We start from the raw sequence: 27945 nt of genomic DNA on the forward strand, positions 1-27945 counted from the left end.
ATATATCAAATGTACTTCTCTTGGATGATATAGGTAAATACAATGAAGATGTATAATTTTGTTGGTTGAGTTATATGTACTTTACTTATCTGAATCTTTTGTCTGTTATATTTGTAACTTTCATGTTTTTTCTTCTCAAAGCATTTTACTTATGAAAAATCTTCCATTTATAGCAATGTAATTTTTTTCTTATGAATATTAACATAATCTCATCTTGTTCTATATAACTTGTGATGGCATCACAAAATACATGCAAGTTTACTCATATTTAGTTTTTGTCAACTCTTGTATGGTGGTAAATTTAAATTGTGTCTGTTGTCTTTCTTATTAATCTTGTATATTCATATTGCTATGCATCCATACTCTCAAGCATCCTATCATTAGATATGATGATTTTTGTAAATCTTTCGGTGTGTCTTGTTCCTTAATCTACTTTATGGATTCTTTAAATGGCTCATTTATCCCAACTTTCTTATTTGCTTAATAACCTTTGGATTTTATTCATTGGGAGGTGACACTTTTTAGTATCTCCTTTTGGAAGTGGAGGAACTCATTTCTCTTTTCTTATTCACATGTCTATCTATATAATCATACTCTAGCATTGTTTCTTTCCAAGATTTTCTTAACAAGGCATCTTGCATTGAAAATCCCAACAATTTTTTTCTTATAAATATTGAAAAGTATATCACTTAGAGCATTGTGTCGGGTAATTCTCCTCATGAGGCTTTAGCTGCCTTGAGGCGTACACGATAACGAGCCTTCTCTGCATCAATACAACGCCTAAGCCTGTGATAGACGTGTCATAATGCACTACAAAATCCTCAACGCCCTCTGGCAGATTCAATATCGATGCTTCGCACAACTTCTGCCTCAAAGTCTCGAAAGTTGTCTGCTGCTCAGGCCCCCAGTGGAATTTCACTGACTTCTTGGTCAGTTGGTTCAGTGGAACAACAATCTTGGAGAAATCCTGGATCAATCTCCGATAATAACCCTCCAGACCAAGAAAACTCCGAATCTCGAGACCTCAGAACCTATTATCTCATCACGGCCTCTATCTTAGCCGGATTGACCAGTATATGTTTATGGTTGACGAGGTGCCCCAAAAACTGCACCTCACGCAACCAAAACTTGCACTTGGAGAACTTTGCGAAAAGTCTCTCCCTCATCAACGTCTCCAGCACCTCCCTCAGGTGCTCTTCGTGCTGTTCCTGCGTCTTGGAGTAAACCAAGATGTCATCAATAAAGATTATCACAGACCGATCCAACATCGGTCTGCACACGCGATTAATGAGATCCATGAACGCGGCAAGAGCATTGTTGAGCCTAAACGACATCACCACGAACTCGTAATGACCATATCGAGTCCAAAAGGTTATCTTATGCACATCCTTGTCTTTAACCATGAAGCTGGTCAAATAATTCATCAATCCTCAGGAGGGGATAACGGTTTTTCACCGTTAATTTATTCAACTCCCGGTAATCTATACACATCCGATGTGACCTGTCATTCTTCTTCCCAAACAAGATCGATGCTCCCGATGGCGAACTGCTCGGCCGGATAAATCCGTTGTCTAATAGCTCATTGTACCTGTGTAGACAACTCCTGCATCTCGGGAGGAGCCAACCGATATGGTGCATTGGCTATCTACCTGTCTCTCCGGAGGTACCCCAAGCAAATTCTACAGGAACACGTCCGGGCACTCTCGTACAATCGATACATCGTGTACGGTCGCCTTACCCTTCTCCTGGGTATCCATGACATAAGCGACATAACCTGTGCAACCTTGTTGAAGGTAGCGTCTTGCCCTCGCTCTCGAACACAAAGTCAGTCCACCCTACGACCTCTCGCCCTAAATCACCAACCCTCCCTGACTTAGGGTCCTAACTCGCATTAGATGTCGCTCGCATTCGATCACTTCCTCATTGGGGCTTAACTAGTGCATACCCATGATAACCTTATTCCGTTGCATGGGAATAAGGACTAAATCCATGTAATACTGCTCATCGAACAACTGCAGTGTACATCCCCGATGAACCCTCGCGACCCGAACGGTCCTGTCATCCGCAATCTCTAAATCAAGTGGATAGTCCAGCTCCTTGGAGCTCCAACGAATCGTTTAAGCATGAGCGATACAAAGGATCGGGTAGCCCCCTAGTCAAATAATACCAGCACTGGGATACTGTTCACATGGAACAATCCAGTCACCACATCTGGTGTGACACGCGCCTCCTCGACGTTCAGCTAGAAGGCTCGACTCCGCATTACTGGAGCATCTGCAGGGTCGATGGAGCTGGCACCACCACTAGTGCTCCTGATACCAATCTCGAGCAGTTAGCCTTTTTATGGCCTCACTGATTGCAGTTGAAACAAAGCATGTGTGATGTCTGAATGGTGGGGTAGGGGCAGTACAATCCCTGCTAAAGTGCCTCAACTTGCCGCACTTATAGCAGCCCGATCCCCCTACTCTGCAAACTCCCTCATGCGTCTTGTTGCATTTCCTACAGCGGCTCCGACCCTGCTAGCCCTTCAACCTCGAGTCGAATCCCTTGGGTTTCTTCTCCGAAACCCGAGTCGTCTTCCTAGTCTCCATCTTCCTCTTCCTGATGTGCTCCATATCAATCTCCCTCTCTTGTGTCCTGACTATCATCTCATCCAAAGTCGGGCACGCTAAATAGCCGACATATTTCCGAATGTCAGCTCTCAACATATCATGGTACCGGGTTTTATTCATCTCCTCATCACCCGCGTATTGGGGCACCAACAAGGCCCTCTCCCTGAACTTGGCGGTAATCTCTGCCACCGTCTCAATAGTCTGTCTCATATCCAAAAACTCCCTAGCCAGCTGTTGAACCTCCACAGCTGGCACAAACTCCACCCGAAACCTGGACATAAAATCCGACCATGCCATGGACTCAACGATTGGGGCTTCCAAAGTATCACCGAATGCCTCCCACGAGTCTCTAGCTCGCTCCCTCAAACACCCATCATCAAATCTGACCTTCGACCCCTCAGGGCAGAAGCTCATCACCTGTGCATACTCAATGTCTACGATCCATCTCTTAGCCACAATGGGGTCTTTCACCCTGCAGAAGTCTGGTGCTCCGCATCCCCTGAAATCCTTGAAGGAGAGCGTACGAGTCCCTGACTGGCCAGGTGCCATCTCACTCCTGAATGGCCTAAGGCGATCCTCCATCAGCTCAATGATACCTTCCTTGATCGACCCGAAAATCACCGGGGTCGACTTAAGGATGCCTCTCTTAATCTATGATGCAATGAACTCGCGCAATCCATCATCAACTGGCTCGGAACCCGTACCAGATCCAGACCCAAACCCTAAACCCCGTGCTCCATGACGCGTCATCACTATCTGAAACAAACCACACAATCGTCAGGGTCATACATAATAGTCGAGAGGTCTCACACTCTGCCACCCCTGGTTCCCCGCAGCTCCCCAAGAGTCGAGTACAGATCCTCTGCTTTCAGTAGTACGGACCCATACCACCTTCCACATTTATCCGTACTTTCCCCTTAGGTCGCCTTGGGTTACCAAAGCCGCTTCCTATCCATGAATATAATTCTCAATCAGATAGCTCATGTCACTAATCTCTTCAAGGGTAATCTCCGACCCACTCTCCTCCATCAACTGCATAAGAAGTCCCTGCTATCTCTCCCTAACTAGCTCGCGAATACCATTACATATTACTAAGACCAGATAATTCTTCGAATGAGAGGTCTCTCCCTACAACGGTTAGACTCAAACGAGAGCTGTGAAATAGGGCTCAACCTAACCTTCTGAAATTATTTAGTCCTCGTAATATGTAACATAGCATATTCGTTTACTAGTTAGTTAAAGGCAACTAGGACTCCTAAAAGCATAAAGCAAGCAACATTCAAGCATTGAGTAACCAAAACCAAGCCTATCCTAATCAGGCCATCATATCACTGACTAATCAGTACTAGCATGCAGTTCAATAAGCTCGTACAGTAGGCATACAAGGCATCCTTCCAAAATCCTTAGCCTAATCTAGCATGCAGTTCAATAAGCACATACAGTAGGCATACAAGGTTAGGTTGAGCCCTATTTCACATGCCTTGTATGCCACTATCCTTACCCCTAATCTAGCATGCAATTCACATATTCACACTTCCTATCATAATATAACATGTATGGGTATCTTGGGGAAAACTTATTTGTGCCCGGCCGATTGCACGCATCACACTCCTTGTTCTTTATAAAAACTCTTAATCTTAATTTTTTTGAAAAAATATTTTTCTTGTAAAAATCTCTCAAACCCACAATTTGAGTCCGAAAACCCCCGAAAATGTGTCTGAATCCCTCAAATCAAGACTCTGATACCAACTTGTAACATCCCAAAATGCATGACTAAATATTTCATTTTTAATTACGTAATTATAAAAACCAGTAGTCTGAAAACATCAATAGTGTCATCACATATCATAATCAAAAACCAATATCTCAATAATCAAAACATGTCATAAGAAAACAACATCAGAGTACAACTCCCAGATCTCATGTGCGGAAAATCATAGTGTGATGCGTTGCGATCATGTCGGCTCCTTTGCTTTCGAAGTAGAAGTACCTGAAACCAAAACTGAAACCGTAATCACGAAGCTTAGTGAGTTCCCCCATCATACCCCATACCATATAACAAACATATTGCCTAGCATATTCGAGTGCTGGCCTATCCCTTTGGTCTCTTTCAACCGATAACTGCCTAGCATATCAGGGTGTTGGCTACTCCTTCGATCTCTTTCAATCGGTAACCGCATAGCAAATCAGGGTGTTGGCCTACCCATTCGGTCTCTTTCAACTGGTAACTGCCTAGCACATCTGGGTGCTAGCCTACCCCTTCGGTCTCTTTCAACCGGTTATGTGGTCTATTTCACCCCTACCACTACCACATAATATCCTAGCATATAAGCACATAAATCACATACTGCCTAGCATATATGGGTACTGACCTACACCTTCAGTCTCTTTTGAATGGTTACGGGGTCTACTTAACCCCTACCACTACCACATAATAACATAGCATACAAGCACATAAATCTCAACAGATAGTGGCATACCAAACAATTATCACAAAGACAATAATCTCTATTGTAAACAACTACTAGTGAGTCGGCATTGGTGCCTTTGACCCACTTCTACCGGGAAGGTAACTCACCTCGAATATTGGAAAGTAGTTGAACAGTCCCCGACTCCAAATATCAACCCACTCAATCCCCAGAAAAGTGTCGTGGATGAGGCAAAGGTTATGGATCTGTAAGCTCCTTCTTGAGTCTTCAAGCTTTTCCTTCTTCCAATGGCTTCAACACACAACAAAAACACCCAAAATGGATTACAAACTCTCACAGATGCCTTAGGGTTTCGAGATTTAGGGTTAGGATAGTGGAGGCTGGGAAATAAGGCCAACATGAAAGGTTTAAGGTATTTAAATAGGATGCAAAACCCTGGAATTAGGGTTTCATTTACCCAGCCAACTCGTCGAGTTGATCACCAAAATGCGCGATCCAAAATGTCTGTACTTGACGAGTCTGGGGCCTCTAATTCGTCGAGTTGCTCTATAAAATGAATAATTTATAAGTTAAATACATACCAGGTACCAGACGTTATATAGATGAATATAGATATAGATAGATTGTCAAGATCATATATATGTGTAACATCCCCCTCTGGCACGTATCACAATATTGTCCGCTTTGGGCCACTCGGCACGAGGACTTCCCAAGGGGTCACCCATCCTGGTACTACTCCCGCCCGAGCACGCTTAACTGCAGAGTTCTTATGGGATCTGCTGCCCTCACGGCTTTAAAACGCGTTGTGATAGGGAAGGTATCCACACCCCTTATAAGGAATGCTTAGTTCTCCTTCCCAGCCGATGTGGGATCAGATCTAATTTTTTAATATTGATTTCTATTAACAATGTGACACTTTGTTAGCTTTTATACTCTTTTGAAATTTTTATTACAATATAGGTTTATTTACTTTTTTGTTTTATGTTTTACAAAAGTTAATTAGTGACAACGTTTGAATCTTCTTTTTAGAATTTTTTTACAATTAGGAGATGCATTAAGGTGGCTATATGGTTCTAAGGGGACCCAAGGTACATAACATAACCTCAAATAATTATAAATTCTTGAATCTACCTTTTAGAATGTTTGCAATTATTAGCAAGAGTAGAGTATTTATTCATACTTTCAGCTATAATTTGTATAATTTCATTCCAGGGGTGTTTCAAGTATCACCCTAGTGAGAGCTTTTGGAATGCTTGCTGGAATCACTCCAATGTTTCAGGTGTTTATTATTATTATTATTATTATTATTATTATTATTATTATTATTAGTATTGATCGATTGATTGAGGTCTTTGCTTTATAAAAGGCTTGCTAGAGTCTTGTGTTGTTATTCATATGCATAAGCATAACAAACTAAGTCTAAATGATGTGATTATTTATTTTCTTTCTAGTTACAATTTCTTTCACAATTTTAACTTGGATGTTGTATTTGTAGGTAAAGCATAGTAAAACATGTTCATCCCTCCTATGAGAAGAACTTCCATGAGCTGATTGAAACATAAACAAAAATCCAAAAGTATGGTAAAAAGAATAGTTTAATTGGCACAACTAGTCAATCACATATGAATTATATGTGATTCAGATGTAAATCATAAGTGAATCACATGTGAATTATATGTGATTCACATGTAAATCACATATAAATCACATATAAATCACATGTAATTCACATGTAAATCACAAGTGAATCACATATGAATTACATGAGATTCACATGTAAATCACATGTAATTCACATATGAATTACATATGATTCACATGTTATTCACATATGAATTACATGTGATTTACATGTAAATCATATGTTATTCACATGTAAATCACAAGATGTTATTCATATATGAATTAAATGTAATTCATATGTAATTCACATACGAATTACATGTGATTCATATGTAATTCACATACGAATTACATGTGATTCACATATAAATCAAATATGAATTACATGTGATTCACATGTAAATCACTTGTGTATTTTGTGAGTGTTTTTGCATCAATCAATTTTTATTTTTATTTTTATTGTAGATTTGGAAGAAATTGTGGTGAATATTGAAAAGATGAAAAATGATAAATTGAAGATAATATGAAATATTGATACAAAGACATGAAAACGCTTTGAAATTTTGTAGCATCTTTTTGTTTTTTATATTTTATATTGTATCGAATAAAATACTTATTGTATTGTGTTTATAGATTAGTAAATAAAATAAGTTTTCTTATGATTTTCTTACAAATATTATAATATATGAAATATGCAAATATGCATTTGTAAAAATATGCACAAATATACAAAAAAATGTTGATTTTTTTGGTTAAAAAATTATAATATTTTTTAAATATTTCAGTTTTTTTTATAGATTTTTTAATGTTTTTAAAAAAATGCAGTTTTTTTTTTAAAAAATTCAATTTTTTTTTTCAAAAATTCATGTTTTCTATAAAAAAAACTAAAAAATCTGCACCTTTTTTTTAAAAAAAAATTGAAAAATACTTAAAAAAACAGAAAAATACTATTTTTTAAAAAATCTGCAAAAAACTGATTTTTTTTTCAAAAATTCATGTTTTCTTTAAAAAATTAAAAAAGCTGCACTTTCAAAAAAAAATTAAAAAAAACAGAAAAGAATACTATTAAACATCAAATGAAATCGATAAGATTACGATCATGCCCTTAATGAATTAGTTTTTATCTAAAGCTCCACTTTTAATTTTCGGATTCTCGAAAAACTATGAGTTCTCAACCCTATATATATATATATATATATATATATATATATATATATATATATATATATATATATATATATTATGACGATTCGATTCATCAAATTTAAGTGAAGACAAACTCAATTTTAAGTAAACTTGCTAATCACGAGAAAAATGTGTTTTTATTATAACTGAATATATATATATATATATATATATATATATATATATATATATATATATATATATATAGAGAGAGAGAGAGAGAGAGAGAGAGAGGTTCAAATGTTTTCACTATCTATTGTGTGCCTGTATGATTGATTCTGGACCAATTATGCTGAAGATGTAATTAATACCTATTATATCTTCAACATGCAATATGCATTAATTACGTTCTTAAAATAACTAAAATGATTGGTCCAGAATCAGTCATACATGCACACAATAGATAGTGAAAACAAAATAACCTAACCCTATATATATATATATATATATATATATATATATATATATATATATATATATATATATATATATATATAGGGTGAGGTTCATTAGAGAACCATAATAAACCAAGGAACCAATCTTTTTTTTCAACTTTTAGAACTTATTTTTTATTAAAAAAAAAAAAACTAAAAATACAGAAATTCATAACTTTTTATCCTTTTTTCAATGATATCAAATTCGATTTTTTTTACGTCAACTCCACAAAGTGAATTTTTGAAAAATCACAATGTGAATCCGAAAAATATTTTTCACATTCACAATGTTAATATATGAATTTATCATTGTTGTATACATAAAACATACCCAACACATATTAAAATGGTTAGACTTTATTATAATTAGTCATACCGTATTGATAGTGTGACGTGAATAGTGACGCCACTATCTTGGTGTCCGTATAAATACACGATTTGTTTCAATTATGCAACCTTAAGTGTCTTTTTAATTCTAAAGACAAGTTAAAAAAATACATAATAGCTTGCATAATGGCCAAGTATGTCGAGTCACACATGATTGCCTTCTGGTTAAGCTTTCTTGTCCTTCTAGTTTTTGATGAATGTAAGTTTTTGTCATTATTTGAGTTTTTCTTTCGAATAAATATCATAATGAACATTATCATTGTTTGTAATTTTTTCTTAGTTAGGTATCAACGTAGATGCCATTTCTTTAAGTTTCCCTTCATATTGTTTAAAATTAAAGGATAGTATAGGCTATTGTTGTTGCAGTGATTTGTGTTACACAGATAAATATTTGTGTTACACCGCCCTGAATTTTTGTAATGGGTAATGTATGCAAAATAGAAAGTGTTGCCCCTGAAAAATATAGTTTTTGTTATATCTCATAATTTTATAATAAACTTCTCATAAAAATTAAAAAAAGATTAAACATGAAATTGTGTGTTACTAAAATATATAATGTGTAGTCAACAGTAAATAAGTGGAACTCAAAAGACATAAGTTACGCAAATCATATTATATTTAGAAATTTATCGATCCGTCCCAAAATTACAATCTATTTTTTTTTTGGTATGTCCCAAAAGAATATTTTAAAAATAAATAATATTTTTATCAAAATACCCCTAATTATTAGTTAACCAACTTACATTTAAGGGAACGTTAAATGCAAAGTAAGGACAAAAATCATCATTTTATTATATAAAGTTAGTGATAATTATTGATTTCTTAATATCTGTGTTTTTTTTTCTATCTGTGGACAATAATTTTGGGACGGATAATATATATATATATATATATATATATATATATATATATATATATATATATAGGGAAGAGTTATATGGAAAATGAATGATTAGGGCAACACATATTTGAACCAATGAAAAATGACAACACATCACTTCCACAATACATTACTTGTGAAGAAAGAAATGGATACATGTCATTTGATTATTGGTTCCGGTAGATGTTGCCCTAGTTAATCCTATATATATATATATATATATATATGAGTAAATTGCATCCCTATGGTGTAAGGTAATTTGCACGTATGGTCCCTAACTTGTTTTTTTAACTCGAAAAGTCCCTAATGTTTGCTTTTATTACGCGTTTGGTTATTGTCTTGCCTAAAAAATACTATTTTGCCATTGATTTTGTAATTTATTTAAATAAACACACCTCCAACGCTATCCCCTCATCTTACCTTATATACCTCAACATTTTTTCTCTATTTAAATAATAGTTTTTTAGGTAAGACAGAGATCAAACACATAATAAAAACAAACAGTAGGGACAAAGCAAATAACAAAATAACAGTAAAAACCTCCGAGTTAAAAAATAAAAATAAATTAGGGACCAAACATGTAAATTACTCTAAACCATATGGACCATTCGTGTAATTTACTCTCTCTCTTTCTCTCTCTCTCTCTCTCTCTCTCTCTCTCTCTCTATATATATATATATATATATATATATATATATATATATATATATATATATATATATATATGAGTAAATTACATCCCTATGGTGTAGGGTAATTTGCACGTGTGGTCCCTAACTTGTTTTTTTAACTCGAAAAGTTCCTAATGTTTGCTTTTATTACGCGTTTGGTTATTGTCTTGCCTAAAAAAAAAAATACTATTTTGCCATTGATTTTGTAATTTATTTAAATAAACACACCCCCAACGCTATCCCTTCATCTTACCTCATATACCTCAACATTTTTTCTCTATTTAAATAATAGTTTTTTAGGTAAGACAGAGATCAAACGCATAATAAAAACAAACAGTAGGGACAAAGCCAGTAACAAAATAACAGTAAAGACCTTCCGAGTTAAAAAAAATAAGTTAGGGACCAAACATGCAAATTACTCTAAACCATATGGACCATTCGTGTAATTTACTCTCTCTCTCTCTCTCTCTATATATATATATATATATATATATATATATATATATATATATATATATATATATATATATATATATATATATATATATATATATATAAATAAATACTTTGTAGTCTTACTTATTGATTATATACCATGATTCCTTTAAGTTTTCCATGATGATTCTATGTAAATTATCATTTGTATTTATCGCTTATGAAATGAGTAATATAATAAAAGATTTAACATTAACTTATAAAATGAATCATGATAAACATAGATGAACCATGGATTTCTTTGAAGACAAAAAACATAAGATAAATTATTAAAATACTTCGACATACAACTTTTACCAAGTGTTTTTTTATTAAACTTGTGGTTTTAGGTGTATGTTTCAATCTTTTGAATAAAATATCATAATGAATATTTTCATTTTTTTTATTTAGTTAGGTACCAAAAATGATCTTAAGGACATCAAAACGGATCTCATTTCATCACCTTGCCCAACATATTGCTTACAAATACCGCCATTATACTGTTGTTGCAGTGATAAAAGTTCTTGTTACACCGCCATGAACTCGTGTATCGGGCCATGTAATAAAAGGGGAGTGTGTTGCCCCTCAAAAACATAAACGATGTAATATTCGGATAATTATGTACTAAACTAAATATAAAAATTATATAATAAACGTTTAAACATAAAATTGTGTTTTTGTTGGAGCACAATATGTTTAGTAAATAAATTTAGGACAAAATTGCAAAAATGGTCCATGTGGTTTGCCAATTTTTTTGGATAAGGTCCAAAAAAAAGTTTATTAGCAAAAAATGTCCTTATTTTGATAGTTTAGTTGTGGTTGTGGTCCTATTTCGTTTGACAAAATTGCAAAAATGGTCCCCGTGGTATGTCAAAACTAGCAACTTTGGTCCAAAATGGGTTTGACTCGCAAGGATGGTCCAATAGTTTCATTTTGTTGCGAGTTTAGTCCAATTTTCTATGAATTTTTTGATAATGACGAATTTGCCCCTTATTATTTTATTTTCCACTTTTCTTTTATTACAACAATTAAAAATAAAACAAAAATAAAATCTCTCTCTCTCTCTCTCTCTCTCTCGATTCATCTCCTTTCTTCCTTTCGTCCCTGTTTCACAAACAAAGAATGGAGCACCAGTGGTTTTGACACCGGTGGTGTTGCTGTGGTGACCACCATGAACATCCACCACCTCTTCGCCTGTCACAGCAGCACCACTGCCTTTCCCGACTTTCTCCATCCACCCCCCTCCTTTGAATCTGAAACGATGACAAGAGAAGGAGACTCCTCGACTGCCAGCCTTGTTCCGCCCGTCCCAGTCGCTTAACGCTACCTCTCACCACTGTACATGACCTCACCACCCTCGTTACCTCTCTCCAGTAATACTGCACCGCTAAGGAGGAAACCTAGCTCCTCCTGTCGCTTTGCCATCCAAACAGCTTGCTGCCACTGCTGTTGTTGTGAGTTCCGGCCACCAAATGTTGCCACTCCCTCCGACCACCAGCTTCCTTTCTCTTCATTCTCGCCGATAGGAAAGAAAAACGGGAGGCAATAAGTGTAGTGATTTATTTCAGATCCAAAATCAATGGTGGGTTTCCGTTTCTCTTCGAATCGATGGTGGGTTTTCGTTTCAGGTAAGGTTTTGTGTGTAGATTTTGTTTCAGATCTACCCTTCTTCATCTTCGTTTCAAATTTGGAACTAAGAACATACATACCTTCAACTTTTAGATTTGGGTTTTATTTCAGATCCAAAATCAAGAACGAAGAACGCCCATTGTGGATTTGCATTTGGGATATTGGATGGTGGTGGGTCACAAGAGGGGGAGGCGGAGGAGCTGCCACAGTCGACTGTGGTGGCTCTCTTCGTCGGAGAAGTAAGAAACGAGGGAGATAGATGACTTGGAGATGAAAGGGAGGTTGAGGAGAGAGAGAGGGGGGGAGAGAATAGGGATGTCAACGGGGGCAAACGGGGCGGGGAGTGCAGCTCCCGCCCCCGCCCCCGAAATTTCCCTGTTCACCCACCCCTGCCCCCGCCCCCGAATCCCCTTTATTACCCCCGCCCCCGCCCCCGATTGATTTTGGGCTACTTTTTTTTGGGCTAAAAGAAGTTGTTATTTAGGCTAAAATAAACTATTTTTTAGGTAACAAATATTTATTTATACAGAATTTTATATGTTAAAAATAAAAAAGTTATGGCATTTAAAAAAATTATACTAACAACTTAAAAACATGTTTTATGATGAATTTTGAAAGCTCAAAATCATGTTATTGTTTATTATATTTATATAATTAATATATGTAAATATATGTGTAATTTATTAACGGAGTCCCCATGGGGATTTCAGGACGAGATTGCCTACCCTCGCCCCCGCCCCCGAGATTAAAACGGGGGTTAATCTTGCCCCCGTCCTCGTCCCCGCCCCCAATTTTTTTAAAAAAATCCCCCAAACGGGACGGCCCCCCACGGGAACGGGGTCCCACGGGACTTTTTGACATCCCTAAGAGAGAAAGAGAAGAAGAGAGAGAGAGACAAATAGATTTTTTTTCTTTTTCTTGTTTATATTTATGTAATAAAAAAGTTGAAAAGGGAAAATACCAAGGGCAAATTCGTCATTATAAAAAGTTATAAATTTTTTGGACTAAACTCGCAACAAAACGAAACTATTGGACCATCCTGTCGAGCCAAACCCATTTTGGACCAAAGTTGCTAGTTTTGACATACCATAGGGACCATTCTTGCTATTTTGTCATTTCGTTTTAACATTTAGTTGTTAACTTTTTTAAAATGACAATTTTACCCTCAGGGACCATTTTTGTAGTTATCTATTTTAACCAAATTACAATGACCATTTCTACAATTCTTCTTTTTATATTTATTGAATTATTATATAAACAAAATTGCAAGAATGGTCCCTATGTTATGTCGAAAATTGCCACTTTGGGCCAAACAGGTTTTGACTATCACAAATGGTCCAAAACTTTCCGTTTTGTTGCTAGTTTGGTCCATTCTGCATAATTTTTTTATAAAATGACGATTTTGCCCTTTTTATTATCTTTTTTCAAATTTTATTACAAAAATAAAACAAAAGAAAAAAACCATTTTCTCTCTCTCTCTCTCTCTCTCTCTCTCTCTCTCTCTCTCTCTCTCTCTCTCTCTTTCTCTCGTTTCGCTCTTTCTGTCTCATGTTGTTTATCCTAGACACATCTTCTTACTCATCATCTTCTTCTTCCTCAAGAACATCTACCATTACCACCATTCGACCACCGTCCGCCACCATCCACAGATGAACAAACACACACAAAATCAGATGAACATACAAACACATGAAATCTAAAGAACACAAAAACAAATCAACACAAACATCCATCGATTTTTCAACAGATTCAACACAAACACACACACACACATAACCCAAAAATCGATTCTCTCTCTCTCTCTCTCATGCACACACAGATCTAAAACGTTATTCTTCTTCTTCTTCTTCTTATTCTTCTTCTTCCTCTTCTTCTTCTTCTTCTTCTTCTTCTTCTCACACAGATCTGAGGTGGTGTTTGAAACCAGACATGGGTAGTGTTCGTCATAAATCCTGTTTTGCTAAGGGTCTCATCATGGGTTTAAAGAACCCTAGCTTCATCGAGCAGTACATCGTAGGTGTCTCCGCCTCGATTTCCAGTAGCGAAACACCCATCTGAAAACCCTAGCCGTCAAGAAACCCTAACTTCATATCTCGATCTCCTTTCTCTTGTTATAGGCTGTCGAGGTTCAAAGGGAGGGCATCAACAATCGAACCTGGTGTTTGGGGCGATGCTACCTGACCGGAGGAGGCGGATGGGCAGCCTAGGCTGGCGACAGTCGCCGATTTCTTCTTCTTTTATTGGTGGTAAGCAAGAAACGAGAGATAGAGAGTGTATGTGTCAGAGTGAGAGGGAAAGGGTATTTTTTTTCTTTTATTTATTCTTTTCTTCTTTTATTTTTGTAATACAAAAATGAAAAAAGAAAATATAAAGGGCAAAACCGTCATTTTATAAGAAATTAAAGTAGAATGGACCAAACTAGCAACAAAATGGAAACTTTTGGACCATTTGTGCTAGTTAAAACATGTTTGGCCCAAAGTGTCAATTTTCGACATACCACAGGGACCATTCATATAATTTTGTCTATTATATATTGATTCTTCTTTCTTTTTAATTTTATTGAACTATTATACATTAATTATTTTTTTAATTTTATTTTTATTGGATTAAGTTTTTATCTGATTATTATATATATCAGTTAATTCTATTTTTAATAATATTATATTATAATATTATTAATTTCTTTTAACTATTTTTTTTAAATTTTTTATTGGATTATTTTTTTAAAAAAAAGTTATTAGATTTTTTATTGGATTATTACATTTAATTTATTATATTATATATATAATAAATAATATTTTAGTGGATCATTAATTTTTTTTTAAATGTATATTATTAATTTTTTTTAATTTATTGGTTCTACCACAAAGTATTCGGAATACGCAAAAGCACCGCATCCCATTGTCGAAAATCGTTAGGACCGCCATTAATCACCTTCATCGGAGGTCCGACGGAAACACTATCAACATGTTTCACCCAACGTCGCTATCCAGTAGCCACCTGCGACAACCTCTTCACAATCCGTCAGAATCCTTTTATATTTGCCACTAAGCCGATTGTTTTCTTCTAGAACCATCACTACTAGAAAAAAAAGCCTTTTACGACGCTCATTGCGCGTCGTAAAACGCTCAGACGACGCGCAAATGCGCGTCAAGGAAAGCCCTGTCATAAAGAGAGACGGCGCGCATTTACGACGCGCAATTACGACACGCTTTTACGACACGCAATGCGTATCAAGGAAGGCCCTGTCATAAAGAAAGACGACACGCATTCGCGTGTCGTAACCTTACAACGCGCGTATTAATGACACACAATGCGTATCAAGAAAGCCCCTGTCAAGAAAGGCCATGTTGACACACATTTTTGCGTATCATAATTTTAAATGTTTAAAAAAAGTATTATTTATAGATTTACTAATTTTCAAATTAAATAATACATTAAAAATCTCATAATACAAAATAAAATACCATAAATAACAAAGATAATTCATTTCACTAATATGTCAAATACAAATAATTATTCCAATAGTGAGTAAATGTTATAAAAAATGAACTCAAGAGAATTGAAGCATAATTTATATACAATTGCATTATCTAGCTTACTATGTGCCAACAACTCTCTCTGTGTTTGCTTTTGCTTGAGTCTCGTTTCCTCCAAAGCTTCTAGCCATGCCAAAGTATGATATCTTGGGGTTCATGTCCAAATCAAGTAAAACATTGCTAGCTTAAATTCATCAAGTCCTTGGCGTGAAGTCTTAGATAGAAGCTTAACAGCAATTAATCTCCAATCCTTCTAGCATACCCTAAAGATCATTATTGGCCATGTACCAGGATCAACCTGCCAAAATTGGATAAGTTAAGAATATGCCACAAGATTGGTGAAAAGACATAAATGCCCCTACCTTGTATTCAACAGTAACAATGTTTTGGCAGGAACTAGAATTGAAGAAGAATTGGAATTTGTCATGTGTTTGGTTGGCAGAAGATCCAACTACAAATTTTGATGATAACTAGCATACTACAACGTTAATAGTGGGGTTTAGATTGCGTATTCTTGTATATTTATGGAAATTGGAATTGAAATAACATGAATTTATGGAATCACTGGTAGGATTTTGTGAATCAAATGGAGTTCAATTCCAATTCCTGAGGAATCCAACCACCTCAAAAGGTAAGGTATATACAAGAAAACTAAAGGTAATAATATAACAGTGTACCTCCTCATATCGCTCATGCACGTACAAGATGGTATCCACCTAAATTAATAACCAAAAATATATGCCCAAACTCAAATGGATTACTTTTTTTAAAAATTAGATTAACTAAGAGCTTTCAACCAAAATATAAACAACACAAGTTTGCACACATTACATTACATCATATTTTCATCATCTCATTTTGCTATGCAGTATGCATGTATGGATGGATGGATGTACCTCACGAAATGTCATAAGGCTTGGCTTGTCTCCAACAGGTGGCATTTGGTTGCAGACCATATGGGCAATTGGTAACCTAGCAGAGTTTTTGTCATCTAATAGTACACGACTTCTTGCAACAACTTCATCCATCCATGCACCACCTCTTTTCTCAGTTGGGCGAGAGTATGGGTCAAAGTAAAAATAGGAAATGGGTTAGCCTGATAAATCCTTGATACGATAAAATCTGACATCAGCATCACCTACTTTTCTTTAGCCTTGAGAAAGAGATAAAAGTTTGCTTTCAATTGTTATTGACATTCCAAATTTTACTGCTGTAAGAATAGTAGTAAGATTTCAAATGATAATTTTATAATGTACCTGAAACCATGTCTGAGTGCATTTGCAAGCGACCCTAAAGCAGCTGCAGGTTCCCTTCAACCTCTTTTACATAAAGCAGAAGTTGCTGTTCCAACAAATAAGCGCCAAAATACACTGGTCAAAGTTGGGGTTAATGGTTATTATTTCTCTAGTAATACTTTTGTATTTTGTAAAATTCATATGCTTATATACCCAATACATATTTCTCTAGTAATACTTTTGTATTTTGTAATGGTTATTATCCCTCTTTCAAGCAAACACCTTCTGCACCAGTCTTTGCAGCTCTTTCTGAACCTGCAAGGTTTACCAAGTTCTTAGATGACAAATAAAGAAAATTCAAAAATAAATAAAACAAATAAATAAATAAACATATTAAAGAAATGGTTAAAAAATAATACCAAAGTTAGGCATCATGTTTATCTAATAATGAGATGATCATAAGTAACTAATTAGAATTTGTTTCTTTTTTACTTAATGGACTTAGTGGGACAAGACTTTATCTGGTTAGCTATATATGCATGTTTCTTTTTGACTTAATTTAGAAAGAGGGATCTAATAGGGAAAGTAAACGAAATTAGGCTTTCCCGTTAAGTCCAAACTTTTTTTAAATTATGCTCTTTATGTAACTGTTGCTGAGTTTGAGAAACATCAAAACCCTGCTCGGGGAGACTGAAAGACTCCTTAAGATCCTGAGATATCAAGCACATGTGAGTATTGTTTCCCACTTATTAGTTATTAACTGAAATAAAATAAAAATAATGTCCAACTTTCTAGTACTCACCCAATAATCGAAATTGTGAATTTGCTCTTTGTCTTCGGTAGCACTTTTGAATAAACCCCCTTTGTATATCTGTCTCATTAAATTTAAGCAATAAGTTATATTCCACATAATAAAGAACTCAAAGATCAGATGATGTTTAACCTGTTGTCTGTATACCTTTTCTTCAACTGTACCACAAGTCATCAAATGGTATACAATAACATCCTTCTTCTGTCTAATATGATATGCTCTATCAACACTTAATTTGATTATCAGTACTGCAATAATTATCAAGAAACAATAATGTCATTGGATTTGATATATAGCATGTTTATGGGATTTATAGAGCTTCTAATAAGAAGTTAGGAACTATTTGTTTTCTTTTCTCATATCATTGGATTTGATATAGCATGTTGCAATCATAAACACATATGCATATGCAGCAGTCTAATTTTGATTTGAATAAATACATATTACAGAAAGAAACAAACTTTGCTTTCAAATGTAAGTAGAGTACTTTATATTGCAAAATCAAAAGATAAAAAATTGATTATCAAAATATTTTCATGAAACTTAAATTTATATATGCGATATAAAGGCATGCCAATTTCCATCAAACCTATTGTCCAAACTCAAGTTCACCGACTGATTGGACTAATGCAGCAAGCCAGAAAAGATCAGAATACGGATTCCCATTGTTCTTATTGTACTGAAAGTACCCCCAAAAAAGAAAACGACATTGAAGATACAAAAAACAGATAATGAAATGGTAATATGTGTGGGAGTGGAATAGTGGAAGAAAGATTTACTTTTAAAAGTTGTAAAATGCAATCAACAGCTTCACGAGGGCTTTCTTATCTGCTGCTCTAACCAAAGCTACAACATGTGGAATAGCCTGTCAAGACATCACAATCCACAAAATTAAACAAATTCAATAAATGATTTTGCCTAGATAAATAATATTGTATAAATAATACAAATATAATTGTATTAAAAAGCTGAAATGTCATTTCAATATGTTGCTTGTATCAATATGATTATCAAAACATGTTGTGTTTTTTAAAAAAACTTTGGACATTGTTGACAATACACATCTTACCTCATTGCATTACCTCGAGTACAAAATACGCTGCAAAATCATGAAAGTCATTTGGCCTGAGCATGAAAAGAAAATTAATCTTTAGGAAAGGGTATTTCAGTCAGTAAAACTTTTGAGATTGTTTTGATGTCTATTAAAACTGAGAAATGATGCAACACTTACTTTGGGAATCCAATTTTCTCATCATCTCTTCGACTTTTATAAAATTTAATTAGATGCAGTAAACCAGCCCAATAAATTTTCTAGAAGAACAATAAAGTAAATGATGCATCAATGACCAATATCAAGAAAATCTTGTAATAATCTTAGAAAGGGTATTTCAGTCATTTATACAAACAAGTATATTCCTCGGATGCTGTGCTAGCTACAGCAAAATCCGCCTCAATCCGAACACGCCAAAAGGCCTTAACAAGGTAGAAAACGTCACAGTTGCACTTTAATAATTTTCTTACAGAAAACTAAATCATTGTACTTTACAAGAATTTCTTACTTTGAAAATTCTATAACTGAGTAGATTTTTTTAATGGACAGGTAGAAGAAATAAACAAAAAGTATGTTTATATTTGGTGCACAAGAGGGAAAGAGTACCTGAGAATGACAGAGGACATTACTTAAAGCATTAATAATTGAAAGAAGTTGAGGGAACAACTCTAGTGCTGTGATTCATTGTACTTGAGACACAACATCTTTATCCTTCTCCAATTGATTTATCTGGTTTTTGCGTTTATATAGATTCTCAAAACATTCAAATATAGAAATATATAAAAATTAAAGAATATAATATACAAGAACATACATACCCACATCTGTACATGTTGATTAAAATGAATCTCAGCAAGATACTCCATTTCGGGATCTGCCCTTAGCCATTGCAAGGGAGGGAATCATTGCTGCTAAATAAATTAAAGTGATAGTCATATAAAAAGCAGAAAGATCTAGTTGAAGAAATATAAATGGCATGGCATAATACTTTGAAAGCATAGTGAGAAACTGGTAAAATAATGCCACTACAAAATAGAGAGGTTGGATCCACGAAGTTCAATTATTTGACCTGAAGTTTGAATGCATTCCCAATTGCTGAGAGTATGGGACTGCATACACCTAAAACACCATGAGGTCTTTGATTCGGTGCAGTTTCCAAGGATAATTTTAGCTAGAATTCATCGCCTCCTCCAACCACCATCCTTCAACGCCTCCTCCGATTTTCATGGACCCGATCTGCTACTCCAGCATCTGAGCGGAGCCCTCAAGTCGATCAAACCACCCAGTGGTATCGAATCTCAAGTGATGCACATCAGAGAGGACTTGAGCTCGAAGAGGGCACTGTAAGAACCTCGATATCTTCTTCTCGACCTTCTCCTTCTCCATCTTCTTCTCGACCGTCTCGACGTTCCAACGGCTGGAGATTAAGAATTTTCCAACGAGTTCAAGGCCGTTACGGAGAGCTCTGGAGAGAGTATTGAGCTGCATCTGAAGTCGCGGGGTTAACTCCACGCCGGAGTACTTGATCTGAGATACGAGCTTGGTTGGGTTATTCCTTAAGGATAAATAAAAGGGATTCAGTAGTGGTGGAGGCGGATTAGGGTTTGTAGAGAAAAGGAGAAGGAGAGAGTGGAGGTTATTGGCTGGTGGAGAGGATAAATTATATGGTGAAATTCAAACAGGGTTTGAGATAAACAAAATGGAAAGCACACGAAGGAGAAGGAAGAGAACACACGAAGGAGAAGGAGAAGGGGAGACGCAACAGGCGGGGTTTTAATTTTTTAGGGATTTCATTTCCTCCCTTTCTACTAAACGCGCGCTCATTAAAATTATAAAACGACACCTATAGTGGACACGCGCTTAAGATACAGCGCCCTCCGTGTTTTTAATTTTTTTTCTTCTGGCATTAATTTAAGGGCACACAATAATGCGTGACCTAAATCCTTAAATTTTTTGAAGAGATGATACTTTTTTAACGTCACTCTCTTTTGCGTAACATAAATCAACGAGTGCCGTGGTTTGCGCGTCGTAAAAGTGTCTTTTTCTTGTAGTGCATCACTATTTGAACCACCAAGAAGTCCAACCCAAACACCCCTGTTAGTTCCTCTATTTGTTGCATTTTACCAGCTTACGCCACTGTGACATCCCCATTTTCACGGCCAGAAAAGACCGATTTTGTTTATGCTTTGTTTTATAAAATCAGAGTAATCTTTTAAAGATAACGGTTGCGGAATTTGTTCCCAAAACAAGACATGATAATAACTTATCAAAACATTTCTAAAAGGGAATGTATTTTTTATTTAATAATAAAACCTCGGGATGTCATGTTCCGATACAGACATATAAGCATAAACAGAACTTACATTTAATTACACAATTGATTTATATATCCTTTAAATCTCTCTGTGAAATATGTCTTCGTATTAATACCTGTGATACAAAGAAAACTGAGTGGGTCAGGCTTGGGAGCCTGGTGAGCATATAGGGTTTTCATCCCACAATGTTATATCATATATTTATAAATATAGAACATTCAAACTTGCACAATTTCACCATATAAAGGCAACTCTTATCCCACCCCATCGATCCTCACAATGACACGATCTAAACTCTCGTATCTAATATTTTCCTCTTTACCTGATCCCTACTCATGGATCTAAAACTATCCTCTTCACCCGATCCATACTCACGGATCTAAAACTGACCTCCTAATCTGATCCATACTCCCGGATCAATAATTGTACCCAATCCATACTCCCGAATAAGGACAATTATCTATACCCTAATCTTGATCTGATCCATACTCCCGGATCAATAACTGTGCCCAATCCATACTCCCGGACTAAGGACAATTAACTTAGTCTTAATCCATACTCCCGGACTAATAACAAGTTTTTATCTCTTTACCTGATCCATACTCCCGGATCTAAAATTAACCTCTTGGTCTAATCCATACTCGTTGAATAACTAGATCAACAACAACAACATCGGGGCCTCTCATCTGTTTATCACACATCAACTATCTACCCATGTTCTACCCAACAAATTAGTAGATAAAAATATATATTTTTATACATAGTTTAAAACCTGTATAACATTCTCATTCAATACCTATTCCACATAACAGATGAGGCACACCCATATAACACGTATTTCATAGAGAATAAATCCGATCTATGAGATAGAAGAAAGTGAATATACATTCACACACATAACAACAAAATTATACACATAACACGTATTTCGTATAAAATACTTCATAATTATGCGATAGAAGAAGGTAACCACACACTCACTTGATCAAAAGATGATCGGACAGCACTACGACTTGCAGAAGTAGTATTCTTCGGTAGATCTGGAAGATCTCCACAAAAATCGAACTTCTCGCAGGCAGAGCTTCGGCTCGGGAATCGCACTTCACGGGATCTCGGGAGCGTAAAACTTCCTTCTTAACTTGGATATGAGATCCGGGGTGTCGGGATGGCTTCGGGGGTTTACACGCAAAGCTTCGGCACAAAAACGAGGAGAAATGAGCAAATAAACCCGAAACCCTCGCATCCTATTTATAGGAGGCTGGAGCCTCGGAGTACGCGGGGCGTACGCCTGTACGCGGGGCGTACTCGTCCGAAATCGTCATGGCGTTCGTCATTCGAAGAACTCGAGTGCGAAGGTCGTCATGCTTCACTGTACGCGAGGCGTACAGCAGTACGCTGGGCGTACTTCGGATATGCCCGGTGACTCCCCTTCGGATAATGCCGGATTTAATAATTAAATTTAATTATTAATTCTTTAATAAACTTCGAAAATTCATATCTCCTTCATACGAACTACGTTTTCGACGTTCTTTATATCCACGCGTAGGTGAGACTACGCTCTACAACTTTCGTTTAGACTTCATCGGCTAATTTTGACTTTATTTTTATTATTTATTTTTAATAGGCCGGGACAGAAAATTTCGATATAAATTCATAACTTCTTCGATTGACGTCCGTTGTCGCCTAACTCTTTATCGCTTCGATACCAACAACGAGATCTTCGATTCTCGTTTAGATTGCTTCGGCTAAAACCACTCAATCTCAAATCGAGTATTTCGGGCTGCATACCGCTAAGTTGAAACTTAGAAAAATCATAACTTCCTCATACGAAGTCAGATTTGGACGTTCTTTATATGTACGGAATCCTTGTAACATATACTACAACCTAGTTAAGATTATTCTTTCAAAATAATCTTCCATCAAAAAGTCATTTTTGACGCTTAACGTCTCTAAATTGACTAGCCCTGATCTACGGGCGTTACAATTATCTCCCCCTTAGGATGATTACGTCCCGGAATCATCAACGAAAATAGAACTTGTATAATGATTCCATACGTTATTTATTCATCCTAGGTAATAACCGTAACTTCTATGTTTCCTCGAAAGAGTATTTAACTCTATGGCTTTTTTGACCGCAGAAGATGCCAAATCTTGCATCTGCTTATCGTACTATGTTGTACTTTCAATCGTAACCCTCGAGTTACCAAATAAGTCGTTATTATGGATTCCTTCTTCTTCTCAGGATAAATACTTTCCTTTATCTATTGTAACAAACCGATGGGTCGTGCTCTATTGACCTCTCATCGCACGATGCGACGCTTAGACTCGGTCTTTAATAAAGTTAAATTCCAGAATGGAATATACCTTCCTTCATATTCTAATGTGATATAATCACATTTCAGCATGTAGCACTTCTTCCTGCAAACTTCTTTTAACAACGAGCGCGACACTATCAATCGCATTAACTTCAACCTTCTGACTTAAGTCAGATGTTACATCTAACTTGGTCCTCTAGACCACGTAACATACTCCTCATAGTCGAACTCAAATTTAAACATGACCACTAGAGTCGGAACAAGAACCATCTTACTAGTCATTACCGAAACAATGGTAATGACATACCAGAATAAAATGGAATCAATCACTAGCTTCTTGGTAACCTTGTGACTTTCCCTGATCCAAGTGCGAGTCCTGTGCTTCCGGTAGTATATGCATCTACCACCTTTCACACCTACTCATACTCGTCCCAAGTATTGTCCCGCAGTCGACCAAGTCACCACACAAGAAAATCACATAATCAATTAACACATCAGATAGCAAAACTAGGGTTTATATTATTTCTTGAAACGATTACACAAAGGTTCAAGTTCCCCCTATACTACGCCTCTAGTAGGCTACACCACATGTTACTTTTCATATCGTTACTTTATAACTTGATCTTTGGATATAAAATCCTCATTCCTGATTCCTTGAATTTCCATCTGCTTCATCAAGAATCATGTGGAATGCTTTTGGCTTTGGTGGTGCATTTGGCCTTATAGCCTCTTCTCTTCTTGGGCAATTTTGCTTGAAGTGCCCTTCTTCGCCACACTTAAAGCAGACTTCTCTTTTGGTTGGGCATTTGCTGGCGTAATGACCAGTCTTCCCGCGTTTGAAACAGGTCATTTCCTTAGAGCATTCCCCAATGTGCTTCCTTTTGCACTTTTCACACCATTGTGCTCCTTCTTTGAGCTTCTTCGAATCAGACTTCGAAAATTTTCTCTTCTCATCGGACCTTGAAGATCCTTCAATCTTTCTTTTCTCGCCAACTTCAACCTTGCTGGCGGTTCTTCCCTTAATCATATCTTCAACAGACTTGGCAGCCCAGATAGCTGCTTGTAGAGTAGGCGCCTGACGAACTGGCACTGCATACTCTCATGAGAGTCCCTTTGCGTACCGGTCAACCTTTGTCAGCTCATCTGGAACGATGCGCAAAGCAAACTCCATCTTGTCTGTAAAGTTATTAGTGTATTCATCAACTGACATGCTGCCTTTCGTCAATGTCAGAAACTTATTCTCCAATTCCAACAGATTTTGAGCCGAGCAGAACTTGCGCTTGAACTGCGCCAAGAACTCTGCCCATGACAATTGCAGTGGCTCATTAGGGCTTAAAGTCTTCCCTAGAGTGTTCCACCAACGAACGGCTCCCCCTCGAAACCGAAGCACTGCATAGGTAGTCTACAACTTGCCTCTGCAGCCACAAGTCATGAAGGCTAACTCCATTTCGGAGATCCAATCCATCACTCCGATCGGATCCTCCTTTCCAGTGAAGGTCGATGGTTTGCAAGTTAGAAAGTCCTTGTACTTGCATCCCATTCCATCATTCCTTCCATCATGGTTGTTTTGCCTAACTATCGGTGGGTTGGCTTGACCAACAGATCCACTGAAGTTTCCACCTTCCGAGTGCCCTTCATTTAATTCGGGCTCTTCCACTTGAATTGACAGTTCTTCACGATTCTGTTGAAGCAACTGCCTAGTCTCCTCCATTTGACGATCGAACATTGTTTGAATCATCAATTGTACACCAACCATTGTTATCGGCTCAGGTGCTGCTGCTACGACAGGTATTTGCTCAATCATTGGTGGTTGATTCCTGTTTTCATCAGCATTTCCAACCCCACTTCTTGTTCTCACCATTTTTGATCTACACACCCAATAAGGTGAAATTAGATCCTTATTCACGATAGATATTCAAATCATCCTTATCACTCCGAAACGTTTACATGCTAGTTCTAATATCGTAGACGTACACTTAGAATCCTATACACATAAGGTTTCCAGATCCGGTCAGCAACAGACCATAGATCCGAACAAATAATAGCATCAAAATAGCAATCACACAAACATTTAGCACATAAAAGCTTTTTAGGCATCATTCCTAAAATAAACTAGTGCTTGTGTCAAATTAGGTGTACTACCTAGCATATTTTATACACACTCCTCACAATCATTACTTAGCATTCTAAGTTTAAGTCTAGAAATTTCCTACAAATTCCTAGTTCGCTTAAACTAATGCTCTGATACCAACTGTGACATCCCCATTTTCACGGCCAGAAAAGACCGATTTTGTTTATGCTTTGTTTTATAAAATCAGAGTAATCTTTTAAAGATAACGGTTGCGGAATTTGTTCCCAAAATAAGACATGATAATAACTTATCAAAACATTTCTAAAAGGGAATGTATTTTTAATTTAATAATAAAACCTCGGGATGTCATGTTCCGATACAGACATATAAGCATAAACAAAACTTACATTTAATTACACAATTGATTTATATCTCCTTTAAATCTCTCTGTGAAATATGTCTTCGTATTAATACCTATGATACAAAGAAAACTGAATGGGTTAGGCTTGGGAGCCTGGTGAGCATATAGGGTTTTCATCCCACAATGTTATATCATATATTTATAAATATAGAACATTCAAACTTGCACAATTTCACCATATAAAGGCAACTCTTATCCCACCCCATCGATCCTCACAATGACACGATCTAAACTCTCGTATCTAATACTTTCCTCTTTACCTGATCCTTACTCATGGATCTAAAACTATCCTCTTCACCCGATCCATACTCACGGATCTACAACTACCTGATCCATACTTACGGATCTAAAACTGACCTCCTGATCTGATCCATACTCCCGGATCAATAATTGTACCCAATCCATACTCCCGGAATAAGGACAATTATCTATACCCTAATCCTGATATGATCCATACTCCCGGATCAATAACTGTGCCCAATCCATACTCCCAGACTAAGGACAATTAACTTAGTCTTAATCCATACTCCCGGACTAATAACAAGTTTTTATCTCTTTACCTGATCCATACTCCCGGATCTAAAATTAACCTCTTGGTCTAATCCATACTCGCTGAATAACTAGATCAACAACAACAACATCGGGGCCTCTCATCTGTTTATCACACATCAACTATCTACCCATGTTCTACCCAACAAATTAGTAGATAAAAATATATATTTTTATACATAGTTTAAAACCTGTATAACATTCTCATTCAATACCTATTCCACATAACAGATGAGGCACACCCACATTACACGTATTTCATAGAGAACAAACCCGATCTATGAGATAGAAGAAAGTGAATATACATTCACACACATAACAACAAAATTATACACATAACACGTATTTCTTATAAAATACTTTATAATTATGCGTTAGAAGAAAGTAACCACACACTCACTTGATCAGAAGATGATCGGACAACACTACGACTTGCAGAAGTAGTATTCTTCGGTAGATCTGGAAGATCTCCACAAAAATCGAATTTCTCGCGGGCAGAGTTTCGGCTCGGGAATCGCACTTCACGGGATCTCGGGAGCGTAAAACTTCCTTCTTAACTTGGATATGAGATCCGGGGTGTCGGGAGAAATGAGCAAATAAACCCGAAACCCTCGCATCCTATTTATAGGAGGCTGGAGCCTCGGAGTACGCGGGGCGTACGCCTGTACGCGGGGCGTACTCGTCCGAAATCGTCATGGCGTTCGTCATCCGAAGAACTCGAGTGCGAAGGTCGTCATGCTTCGCTGTACGCGGGGCGTACAGCAGTACGCTGGGCGTACTTCGGATATGCCCGGTGACTCCCCTTCGGATAATGTCGGATTTAATAATTAAATTTAATTATTAATTCTTTAATAAACTTCGAAAATTCATATCTCCTTCATACGAACTACGTTTTCGACTTTCTTTATATCCACGCGTAGGTGAGACTACGCTCTACAACTTTCGTTTAGACTTCGTCGGCTAATTTTGACTTTATTTTTATTATTTATTTTTAATAGGCCGGGACAGAAAATTTCGTTATAAATTCATAACTTCTTCGATTGACGTCCGTTCTCGCCTAACTTTTTATCGCTTCGATACCAACAACGAGATCTTCGATTCTCGTTTAGATTGTTTCGGCTAAAAACCGCTCAATCTCAAATCAAGTATTTCGGGCTGCATACCGCTAAGTTGAAACTTAGAAAAATCATAACTTCCTCATACGAAGTCAGATTTGGACGTTCTTTATATGTACGGAATCCTTGTAACATATACTACAACCTAGTTAAGATTATTCTTTCAAAATAATCTTCCATCAAAAAGTCATTTTTGACG

At 36.3% G+C, this 27945-nt stretch overlaps 1 long non-coding RNA gene across 1 annotated transcript; it reads left to right on the plus strand.

Annotated features, from left to right (window-relative positions):
* Positions 1–1048: 1048 nt before the first annotated feature.
* On the plus strand, positions 1049–7198 carry LOC145055037 (uncharacterized). The gene is made up of 4 exons (XR_013685068.1): positions 1049–6129; positions 6254–6320; positions 6537–6617; positions 7130–7198. It is a non-coding gene; the product is annotated as an uncharacterized LOC145055037 (long non-coding RNA).
* The last annotated feature ends 20747 nt before the right edge of the window (positions 7199–27945 follow it).

The sequence above is a fragment of the Lactuca serriola genome, chromosome 5 (assembly GCF_051521515.1).
Source record: "Lactuca serriola cultivar US96UC23 chromosome 5, Lser_US96UC23_V15, whole genome shotgun sequence".
NCBI lineage: Eukaryota > Viridiplantae > Streptophyta > Magnoliopsida > Asterales > Asteraceae > Lactuca > Lactuca serriola.